We start from the raw sequence: 10,164 nt of genomic DNA, 5'->3' as shown, positions 1-10,164 counted from the left end.
CTTCCTGGGTGTCACATCACGTAGTTGACACATACGGCCCTTTCTCGCAATTGCAGCCGCTAAACTTTGCCCAAGAGGCTTTGACTGAGCCACGGGTTTCTCCTCCAATAATTTCAGGCCTTTGCTTCTTTGGAAGGAAGCGCGGGACCTCCCATTTGTTCCGCTTACGTTACTGTATATTTGGGGCATCGTTCACACCGATTCGCATTCTTTCACTCGCTGCGTCCAAGATCCTTTCTGGGTCTGTTGAAGCATATTTGACGGGCGCGTCTTCTATATCATCCTTCTGATCCCGGAAAAAAGAAAAAAAATGCGGAACTAGAGGAAGCTGAGCACAGGGCGGCCATGACACGCCCTTAGACACATCTCCACCACCTCCCCGCCCCCCACCCCGCACCGTATCAACTCACTTAATTGCCCATGCCTGGGAATATGAACTAAGTCCAGAACCTGCTCGTGATCTCAGATTTTACCCCTTTGATCACTGGAATGCCGGGAAGGGCTTTGTATACTCAAGGGAACTTTTCAGAAGAATTCTTAATTTTCTGTGTGTGTGTGTATATGTGTATGCGTGAGCGTGTGGGGGGTGGTTCTGTATGTGCGCCTGCACATTTGTCTGTGGCTGTGTGTGTGTGTGTACGCAAGAGATTTAGGGGCTCCCAAATATCAGAAGAAAATTCATTTCCTCTTCAATAAGAAGCATTATGAAATAGCTTATGGTACAGGAGCGAAGTCCCAGAATGTCATCTTTGTGATCAGTGTCTGCAGCGTCTCTGGGATTTGTCATAAACTGATTCAACTCAAAAGTTATCTGGAAAAATTAAGCTCTCAAAGAAATCTTGGCAGTCCTCTACCTTTTCCTGGATTTCAGGGAGCGATTTTGATTTGTGATCTCTTAAGTCCGTAACAATTTGCTATTTCTAATTTATTGCTTCATTTGTGACTGCTGCTACGGCAAGGTAAATTTATTCTGATTTGCACAACCTAAGTCCTTCCTCTGACAGTGACTAATTATTACCTGAGTTAAAATAATGAAAGTGTCGGAAAGTGTCCGAATGCAATTTGTTAGGAAAACATGTGGCATGCCGTGTTACCCCGGTCCAGAAAAGCCTAAGTGATCAGAAACCATGGAGAATTAAGAAATGTTTTTCCCCCTCAAAGGTTATAAATCAATGTAGAAAATTTTAGGAACTCTCATTGCAAAGAACTGAATTTGGTGACAAAAGGAGTGCTTGCGGGTTTTTAAATATCTTATATCTTAATAAAAATAACTCTTTAAGGGAACCCACCATAAGATCGTACAATAACACCATTCAAGGAATGAAGAGAACCAACGTTTGCCGAACGCCTCCAATGTTCCTGACTTTCCCTGGCCTGGGCACATCAACTGCTTCGTCTCATTTGATTTCCACAATCATTCCATATGGGCTTATTTTTAATTTTCCTGTTTACTCGCCAGCACACAGAGATTCAGAGCTTATATAATTTTCCCCAGGACAAGCGGATGAGAATTAGAGCTGCCTTACAGGGCGCCTGGGGGCTCAGTCGGTTAAACGTCTGACTCTTGGTTTCGGCCTCGTTCATGGTTTGTGAGCTGAGAGTCTTGAGTCCGGATCTGCGCTGACAGCACTGAGCCTGCTTGAGAATCTTTCTCTCTCCCTCTCTCTCTCTCTCTCGGCCCCTCCCATGCTCATGCTCTCTCTCTCTCAAAATAAATAAACTTAAAAAAAATTAAAGCTGTGTTTCAAACACCAATTTCTCTGACTCAAATGCTCGTGCTCTTTCTTGCCGCACCAAAATCTCGCTTTAGGTCGACTTATTTATTTATTTTTTAACATGTGCAGCAGCTGAAAATATAAAATAACCCGGCGGGGCTCCTATTTAAGAAGCGAGATATATGGAACTATGTGTGTATGTAATAGAACTGATTGTTAAAACAAGGAGTGATAAATGCAAACCTGAAATCAGTAAAAGAATTTGGTGGAGAAACAGAGGAGCCAAAGAATTCTTCATTTGCATCATTTCCAAAAGCAATGTCTGGCTCAGGCCTGAATTCTTGGATTTTTTCAGACGTCCAGCCATTCTGTAACTTAGTTACTCAGTCTCTAAATACTGTTTTTTAGTTTCAAGGCTCTCTTTACAGATTTATAACCTAAATATGTTAGGCATGTCAGGGTTACTCCAGGTAAAATATGTATAATTACAATAATAATTATGATAATGAAGAAAGTACGTTTCCAAAAGAGGCTCCATTTAAATTAATGGTGTAATTTTTATATGCGTAGGAAATTTACAAAAAGTGGTAACTAAATTTTGGCAATTTTAGACTACAATTTAATAAAGATACGTTTATGTTGGAGGCTCTGTTCTTTCATGCTAAAAACCCTGTTAAGTTATTAAGATGAGCACTTAAATATTTCTCAAGTAAAGATGTTTCTGCTTACCAGGCCCTTGAGTGTACCTGTATTGTTAACTTAAGGAGCTATTACAAGCATATTCCATATTTTGCGTTAAACTATCTTAAGCAAATATGTGTGTGTGTGTGTGTGTGTGTGTGTGTGTACAGTGTAGGTAGTGTTCATTTGGAGGAAGGATTTCTTAATTCGAGTATGTTGTTAATTATGAATAATTTTTAAAAATTCATTTCCAGAGGGTCACCGACAAGATACTAACAGGTGTTCTAGATGTGGCTGGCCAGCAGCCTCAGTGGTACAACACATTGATGACATGTGAAAATCACCACCTTCAAAAGTTCTTAAAGGAGACCTAGAAACATGGCGAATCAAAAAGATTCTCTCTAACAAAATTGATTTTCAACCCAAATATTCACTGACGCAGCATAGATAAACAAAATACGGTGCATACACACAATGGAATATTATTCAGCCCTAAAAACAAATGACATTCTAATATGTGCTACAGGGGCACCTGGGTGGCTCAGTCAGTTAATCATCTGACTCTTGGTTTCGGCCCAGGTCATGATCTCACGGTATTGTGAGTTCGAGCCCCGCGTCGGGCTCCGTGCTGCAGGCACAGAGCCTGTTTGAGATTCTCCTTCTCTCTCCCTCTCTCTGCCCCTCCCCTGCTCACAGGGTCTCTGTCTCTCTCTAAAATAAAAATAAACTTAAAAATATATATATACTAATACGTGCTACAACATGGATGAACTTTGAGGACACGACATTAAGTGAAATACGCCAGACACAAGAAGGCAAATATTGTACGTTTCCACATATACAGGGTACTTAGAAGAGTCAAATTCGTGAAGGCTGCACAAAATCATGAATGTACTTAATGACACTGAATTGTACACTTAACGAGGGTTAAAATGATAAATGTCGTTATGTATGTGAACCACAAGAAAAAAGAACTGATTTTCAGTTTAAGAAATGTATGGTCTTATAAGTGATGTCCTAAAATATATTTACTTTTTGGTAGGGACAAGTTAGCATAGGGACAAAGCAAAGAAAACTTTGAAAGTGAAGCAAAGTATTTTTTTTAACGTTATATCTTTGAAGAAGTAGTATATGCAAATGATAATGCAAATTTTTCCACTGGCTTCATTGTAAAACTTAGTCTCTCTTCCTAGTTCTCGAGTCACTGGAGGCAGACATTATTATCAGTTTTGAGTAGAGTCTTCCAAGAGATCCTCACATAAATAAATAAATGAGCATTTGTGCAAGTTTTTCTTTTTTTTCCCCTTAACTCAGATGCTAGTGTTCCTTACTTTCTTCCGATAAGAAATGTTGAAAATTCTCCTTTTATCATAATGCCTCCTACTTTTTGATTGCGGCAGTGGTATTTCATTGTATGAATGCACATAGTTGATCTAAAAATCTCCTACGGATGATTTGTTTCCAACATTTTAGAATCATAAGTGCCTCTTCAGTGAGCGCCATTGTATGAACAGCATTTCCCATTTGTGGGAAAATGAAGATAATTTAAGAAGTTTGGCAACGGGGAACTGTGGCTTCTTGGATAAACTACCAGCCAATACAGCTAGATCTATCTGGAAGGAAGGATGATGGAGCGTGCCTCCTTCAACAGAAGATAAGATAGAAGGTCAGAGTGCTAACTGAGCAATATTAGGGACTCAGCAGTCGCATAAGGAAAGTAAACATTCTACAAGGAAAACATGCTAGGATTTAATGACAAGAACGTAGAAAAAGGTAGTTTAAAATGTCAGGGTTTAAGGGGCACTTGGGTGACTCAGTCTGCTAAGTGTCTGATTCTTGATTTCAGCTCAGGTTATGATCTCACAGTTGGTGGGTTCGAGTCCCACACTGGGCTCTGCAGTGACACCTTGGAGCCTGTTTGGGATTCTCTCTCTCCCTCTCTCTCTCTGCCCCTGCCTTACTTGTTCTCTCTCTCTCTCTCAAAATAAATAAATAAGCCTAAAACAATTTCAGGGTTTAAGGACTGCAAGGTTTCTAGACCGAGAGTCTGGGAAAGTAAGTTCAGTTCTGCATTTATTGAGTAGTTTTCCAGGTGCGTGGCATTGTGCCCTATGTTAGAATGGGAGAGCAGTACCATAAGCCCTCTGACATAAGTCACTATCAGCTTTTCAGAACTGCTTTAGAATCATTATGGCAGGCACACGGGGTCTAGAAAATATCTAAGTTCGGGAGAATAACAACCTCTCCTTAGAACTAATGCAAGGTCTGTGCACAGCATCTCGCACACAATGGGCTCAGGACAATTACTTTATGGACTAACTGACCTTTGGTATAGCAGGAGATAATGAATTCAGAATAGTCTCCTTTCACATCCACAACAGAGAGTCGTTTTCTTGGATTGCTGAAAATGGCCGCCATCTTTGTTTTCACAAATGTGTTTTGGTTCCCAGTAAGTGAGTCACCGAAAAACGTGCCGAATGAATGAAAGAAAGGATGAAAGGAAGAGAGCCCATTAAGAATATGGACCACAGGAGTGCCACAAACGGCAGCCCGGAGATGATATCCTCATAAACAAGAAAGATTTCATGAAGTGAAATTGGAGGGTACGTTTCCAGGAAAGCAGGAAGACACATGAGCATCTAACGGAAGGGCAACGAACTTTAGAGACAGACCTACCTAGGTTTAAATCCCACATCGAAGAAACGAGACGGATTCAGAGCAAGTTCCTTCACATTCTAAGCGCCAGTTTCCTTGCTTGTAAAAACATACCGTAAGACTTATTTTGCGTATGAATGAAACAGAAAAGGTAATTCTATAGATACATAAAGTGCTGAGCAAATTCAGGTGTGTGGTGTATATTCAGCAAAAGCAACTTCCTGTCACTTTCCTCTCTTGTAGTCCCAAGTACTATTTCTAAGATACAAATAATCGCATTTGGAAATTAATGGACGAACGGACCATCTAAGATTGGAGGCTGTATAGTGAGGTTAAGAGCATACGGTAATGGAGCTTGACCACACGGATCCTATCTGAGCCTCGCTACTTAGCCACATATTTGCCGTTTCCACCTTCTTTCCTTTCTATTACTCCCAGTACCACGGAGATAAGCAAGGTACCAATTCACACAGTTGCATGGTCTAAGGAAATCATGCTTGTGCAGCAATTTTTCCAATGTAAGCGCTCAGAAAATTATAGTTGATGAAAGAATTTATTGGCATGTGAAGCTACTCTTATCCACTTGCTATAGGTAAACGGAGCTGTTATTCTGCATTTCACCACCTGAAAAACTGCAAAGAACTCTAGAAATGAGCGGCCATTTAATTATTGTCTAAAAGTATGTCTAAAGCGAATGCAAATCATGGGCTCGTAGACGTGGAATGTTAGCATGGGGAGGGACCACCTCCGACTTGGGGAAAAACTATCTTCTATCTTCACCCCCTCCCTTTTCGAGTGGCAAGGCAAACAGAGACTAACTGGACAGTTCTGTTACCTTTAATGTGTTTGAGCATGCTGTGTTAAATCTGCTTTTACACTGTAGCGTCTACTGAATATTTCCTCCGAGAACAGGTCTTATGATTAGATTAGATTATACGAGATGAGACCAGTCAATAAGGGATTGTTTTTACCAACCCAGCTTGCCAATGGAAGTAACTCTTTTTAAATTACTCCAAGACCTTCTTTGTGGGAGGCTAGGAAAAATATGCCCATGAATCATAAAATTGACAAGCCCGGAGGCTGACTGGGTCTGGTCTAGGCGATGCAAAGAACAAAGAGAAGGTGGTTGAGGAGGAACCGTATACTCTGAAGGTAAAAATAAACAACCCACCACCAGCAGCACAAACAACTTGACCCGGAGATAACAACGTCCTTGACCAACATCTTAGGAGAAACGAAACGAAACAAAGCAAAACAAAACAAAACAAAACAAAACAAAAACATGATTTTACTGCACAGCTGAGGCGTAAGTAGGCCAAAGAATACTTGCATTCTTGCTGCCTTTACTTTTATTTTCCAGTTTAATCCATTTTCAGTCACAAAGGTTTTCTCCTTTTTCCTTAGTCTCCTGTCATCACTAGTTAACAGCTCACCTGTTTTAAAAATATCTTGACCCGAATAAGAAAAGCCCCTTTTGAATTAATTACTCCTCTCGGGAAAGTGAAGGTACTTCCCTTAATTCAAAGTTAAACTTGTAGAGTAAAAGAGGAAAAAAAAAAATCCCCGAAAACTCACAGCTCTTCCTTGCTGGTCGAACAGTCTAGCAGGAGAGGAGAAAAAGGGTTGCATTTAAATACCTGTTTTGCCTATAAAGATTCTTCATATCTCACAAAACCGAATTCTTCGGTAAGATTGACATTTCAGAAGAGGAGGAAAGGCAGACAGGTGAGCTCAGATCAAAATGGATTTTGCCAACCTTCCATTTTAAAGGTCAAGGTTGTTGCAGACTTGTGTTGTGTTCTTAGTCTGAAGCTCCCGACTTCATTTCCACCATTGGGGAAATGCCCGGGGAACAAAAGGAAAAGAATTCTTCCCTTGCTCTCCCTGGGACTTCAAATGCCTGCGGAGGACGTCTGCATTACGACAACAAAATGACTTCCTGTCATCTGTGCTATTCTTCTCGAGGTGGAGGAAGGATGTTTCATTTATGAATTTATGAATTTTGGACAATTCTGGAAAAAAAAATGACATGAGGTGACCTTTTCCTCCAGGCTTCGTTGCTCCAAACTGTACTGGTCAATTTTGTTGAATGGTTATGCCCTCCCTTCTAAGAGGATTCGTCTTCCACTTCCGCGCTTCTCACCTGTCAGAGCGTTCACTCACTCTGGAGTCTGTTCTGGGAGAACTTAAAAGATGAGTCCAACCGTGATGTAGTCTCGGGTGATCTGAGATACCACCTTAATGTAATGGGCCTCTATCTGCCTTGGTTTTTTTGGTTCACGCTGACCCTGGCCACACACTGAGAGTTCCGTGCACCTCTTGCCTTTGAGAAGCCCATGGTCAACGAGAGGACACGTGCCCAAAGAGAAAGTTGGGTCCCTTATCTTTGAGGGAGATGAAATATTTGTGTGAAAAATTCTTTAAAAAAATTTTTTTTAATGTCTATTTATGTGTGAGAGAGAGCACGAGTAGGGGAGGGGCGGGGGGGGGGGGGACAGAAGATCCAGAGTGGGTTTGGTGGAGGGCAGCGAGCTGGATGTGGGGCTTGAACTCACCGAGATCATGACCTGAGCCGAATGTCTGATGCTTAATTAACCAAATGAGCCACCCACCCCCACGCACCTCTTTGTGAACCAAGTTCTTCAAAGGACTACTTTCATATGAGTAGAGTTTAAGCACATCCACTTGGTGAGGGTGGTTTTAAATTTTGGCCTAATGCTCTCTCTACGCTGGCATATAATATGAGTTTTACTGTTATGATGTTTTAAATATTAATAGAAAAATATAACATAGCATAGTGCTCTATTTTTGGGGTATTTTATGATACGTGACAATTATGTATAATAAAGGGAAGGAAAAAGTTTCCCTCGGCCCTCTTGGGGACGCCGGGGCGGGTCTGAAAGTTAACCTGACAGAGCTAGATGAACAAAACAGCAGACGCATTTAGTTAACATAAATTTTATGTGAGGTGAGAGCATTCATTAGGAAATAGAGACTCAAGGAAAGGGTTAAACAAGTATGTTTCTGCTAGATTTGATGGACAGTGGACAGCCATGGGAAGATACGGTAGGCTGACGATCATGAGGAGAGTGTAGCAGAAACTGAACAAAGCCTGTCCAGATTCTTCTGAACCTCATCTTCCGTGTTTTAAAATACGGCCGAGTTACAAGACACAAGATTTCGTGCTGTATCACAAAGGCAGAGCATCCCACACAGTTCACACTGTGCGTGCTTATGACGCACACACCCCCACACACAGAGGAAAAGAGTCCGCGTTGTTAGAACTCAAGTAAGAGCTAAGCTAATGGAATGTTAATGCTAAAAGTTCCTCGAAAATGATCAGTAATAACCCCCCATTTCCAAAATGACTTAACAGGGGTCTAGAGATCCCAGCAAGGTGGTCCAGTGGCAGACGGTTGGTTAATGGCAGAGCAGGGAGTGGAGGCTGGTGGTCCTCCTGAGTCCCGGCCAGGCCCGCCCTCGGCTCCTGATTTTCAGCAACCACTCTGTTCTCCGTGGATTTGAGGACATGTCTTTGAGTTGCACAAAACAAGCCTGTGCAATGGAACCACTTAGGTTCCTAATATTTGACATTTAACACCTCATACTGAGGACTATCTTTGACCCATCAGGGCTACATCTGAACCTGAAAGAAAAATGTTTGTGTTTGTTATTAGACATATATATGCCTGTCTCCCTTCCCGGCTCTTGGAGACCCGTGCCTCTATTGTCAGCTCCGTTTCCTGTGTTTAACCCATGCTCTGTCTCCCTTGATTGGCCCTAATGGAGCTTGACAGTTGTAGAGTTAATCTAAGCCCCGGTCTCCAGGTTTCACCTCAGGAAACAGTCGGTCTCCAGAGTGTTGGAGGTTCTTGCCTGTATTCCCCCTGGGTCCTTTCCCAGCCCAGCTGGGGAGACTTTCCCATTGTCTGCCAAATGGACACCAATGAAGCCAACCGTTCCCCAATTAGAATTGTGTCGAATTCCCCTTGTTCTCTGGGGCTCCTGCTCTCAGGCGAGGCTCTGTTTTTGGCATTAGTTACAGAAGGAGCAAAACAAATAAATAAATGGCAGCCCTTTCCTGTAACCCAGTCCTCCTGGGCTTTTCCTGTCAGCCACTCACACAACTTGATCCTGGGATGTAAGGCAATTGCTTGAGGTTTGTCATCTGCATAATCCTTCCACTAGCCTGTTCTGAGGGCAGGGCCCTGAACTAAGGGCCTGCCGCTGGCCCAGGAGGGGCACTCAAGTCGCTGGGAAGAGGCGGGAAAACTCCTCTTTGTACCCAAAGACGTGGGTTTGCTCCGAGGAGATAAAGCCCGGCGTCTTGCTTTCTGGAGGAAATGCCCCTCCATTTGGACAGCCGCCTTTAAGGCAGATGTGTTCTTGCGATGAAGGATTTTGCAGAGCGCGGCATTTCCAGGCAACGTTTAAGATGTCAATCAGCGGTGTTTGAAATCACTCAGGCTGTCACAGCTGGGTGACACTGGGGCTGAGTCGGGGAGTCTTTAGAGAATGGGGATGTTGTTGACATCGGGATGCACTTGTTTGTGAAACACAGTCAATCACAAATAAGATCTTCTTCGAAGAATCCTATTTATTGTCATATATTTTTAAGCATTTATTCAGCGTGTTCATTTGGTAGGCTCACAAAGAACAAAGAAAGGCGTATGGCTTGGAGCCACACTTCTCCGACTATAACGTGCGCAGGGCCACCTGGGATCTTATTAAAATACAGATTCTGACTCAGGAGACCTGGGATGGGGCCCGAGATCCTGTATTTTTCCTAAGTTCCTGGGTGAGGCTTCCTCTCCCTCACCGCAGTCTGAGTGACAAGAGTTTGGACCGGTAGGGAAATTGATAATTAATAAATTGATAGGTAATTAAGTTAATGGGCAAAAAGATACATCATTCTTAGAGGATTGGGTTCACGACAACAAAATAAAATGGAGTCATGAATGATGTGCTCGGATATGTCAGATAAAACGTCTTGTCAATCCATGGTTCATTTTTCTCTCAGTATCATGGCATCTATATGCTCATTCCTTTGTTCGGTCATTCACTCATTCATTCACTCATTCATCCACTCACACATTCATTCACTCATTCATTC

This window comes from Herpailurus yagouaroundi, unplaced genomic scaffold (assembly GCF_014898765.1).
Source record: "Herpailurus yagouaroundi ecotype Mexico unplaced genomic scaffold, PumYag 185, whole genome shotgun sequence".
Classification (NCBI taxonomy): domain Eukaryota; kingdom Metazoa; phylum Chordata; class Mammalia; order Carnivora; family Felidae; genus Herpailurus; species Herpailurus yagouaroundi.
The sequence above is the reverse complement of the archived record's forward strand: the minus strand, read 5'-3'. Positions refer to the sequence as shown.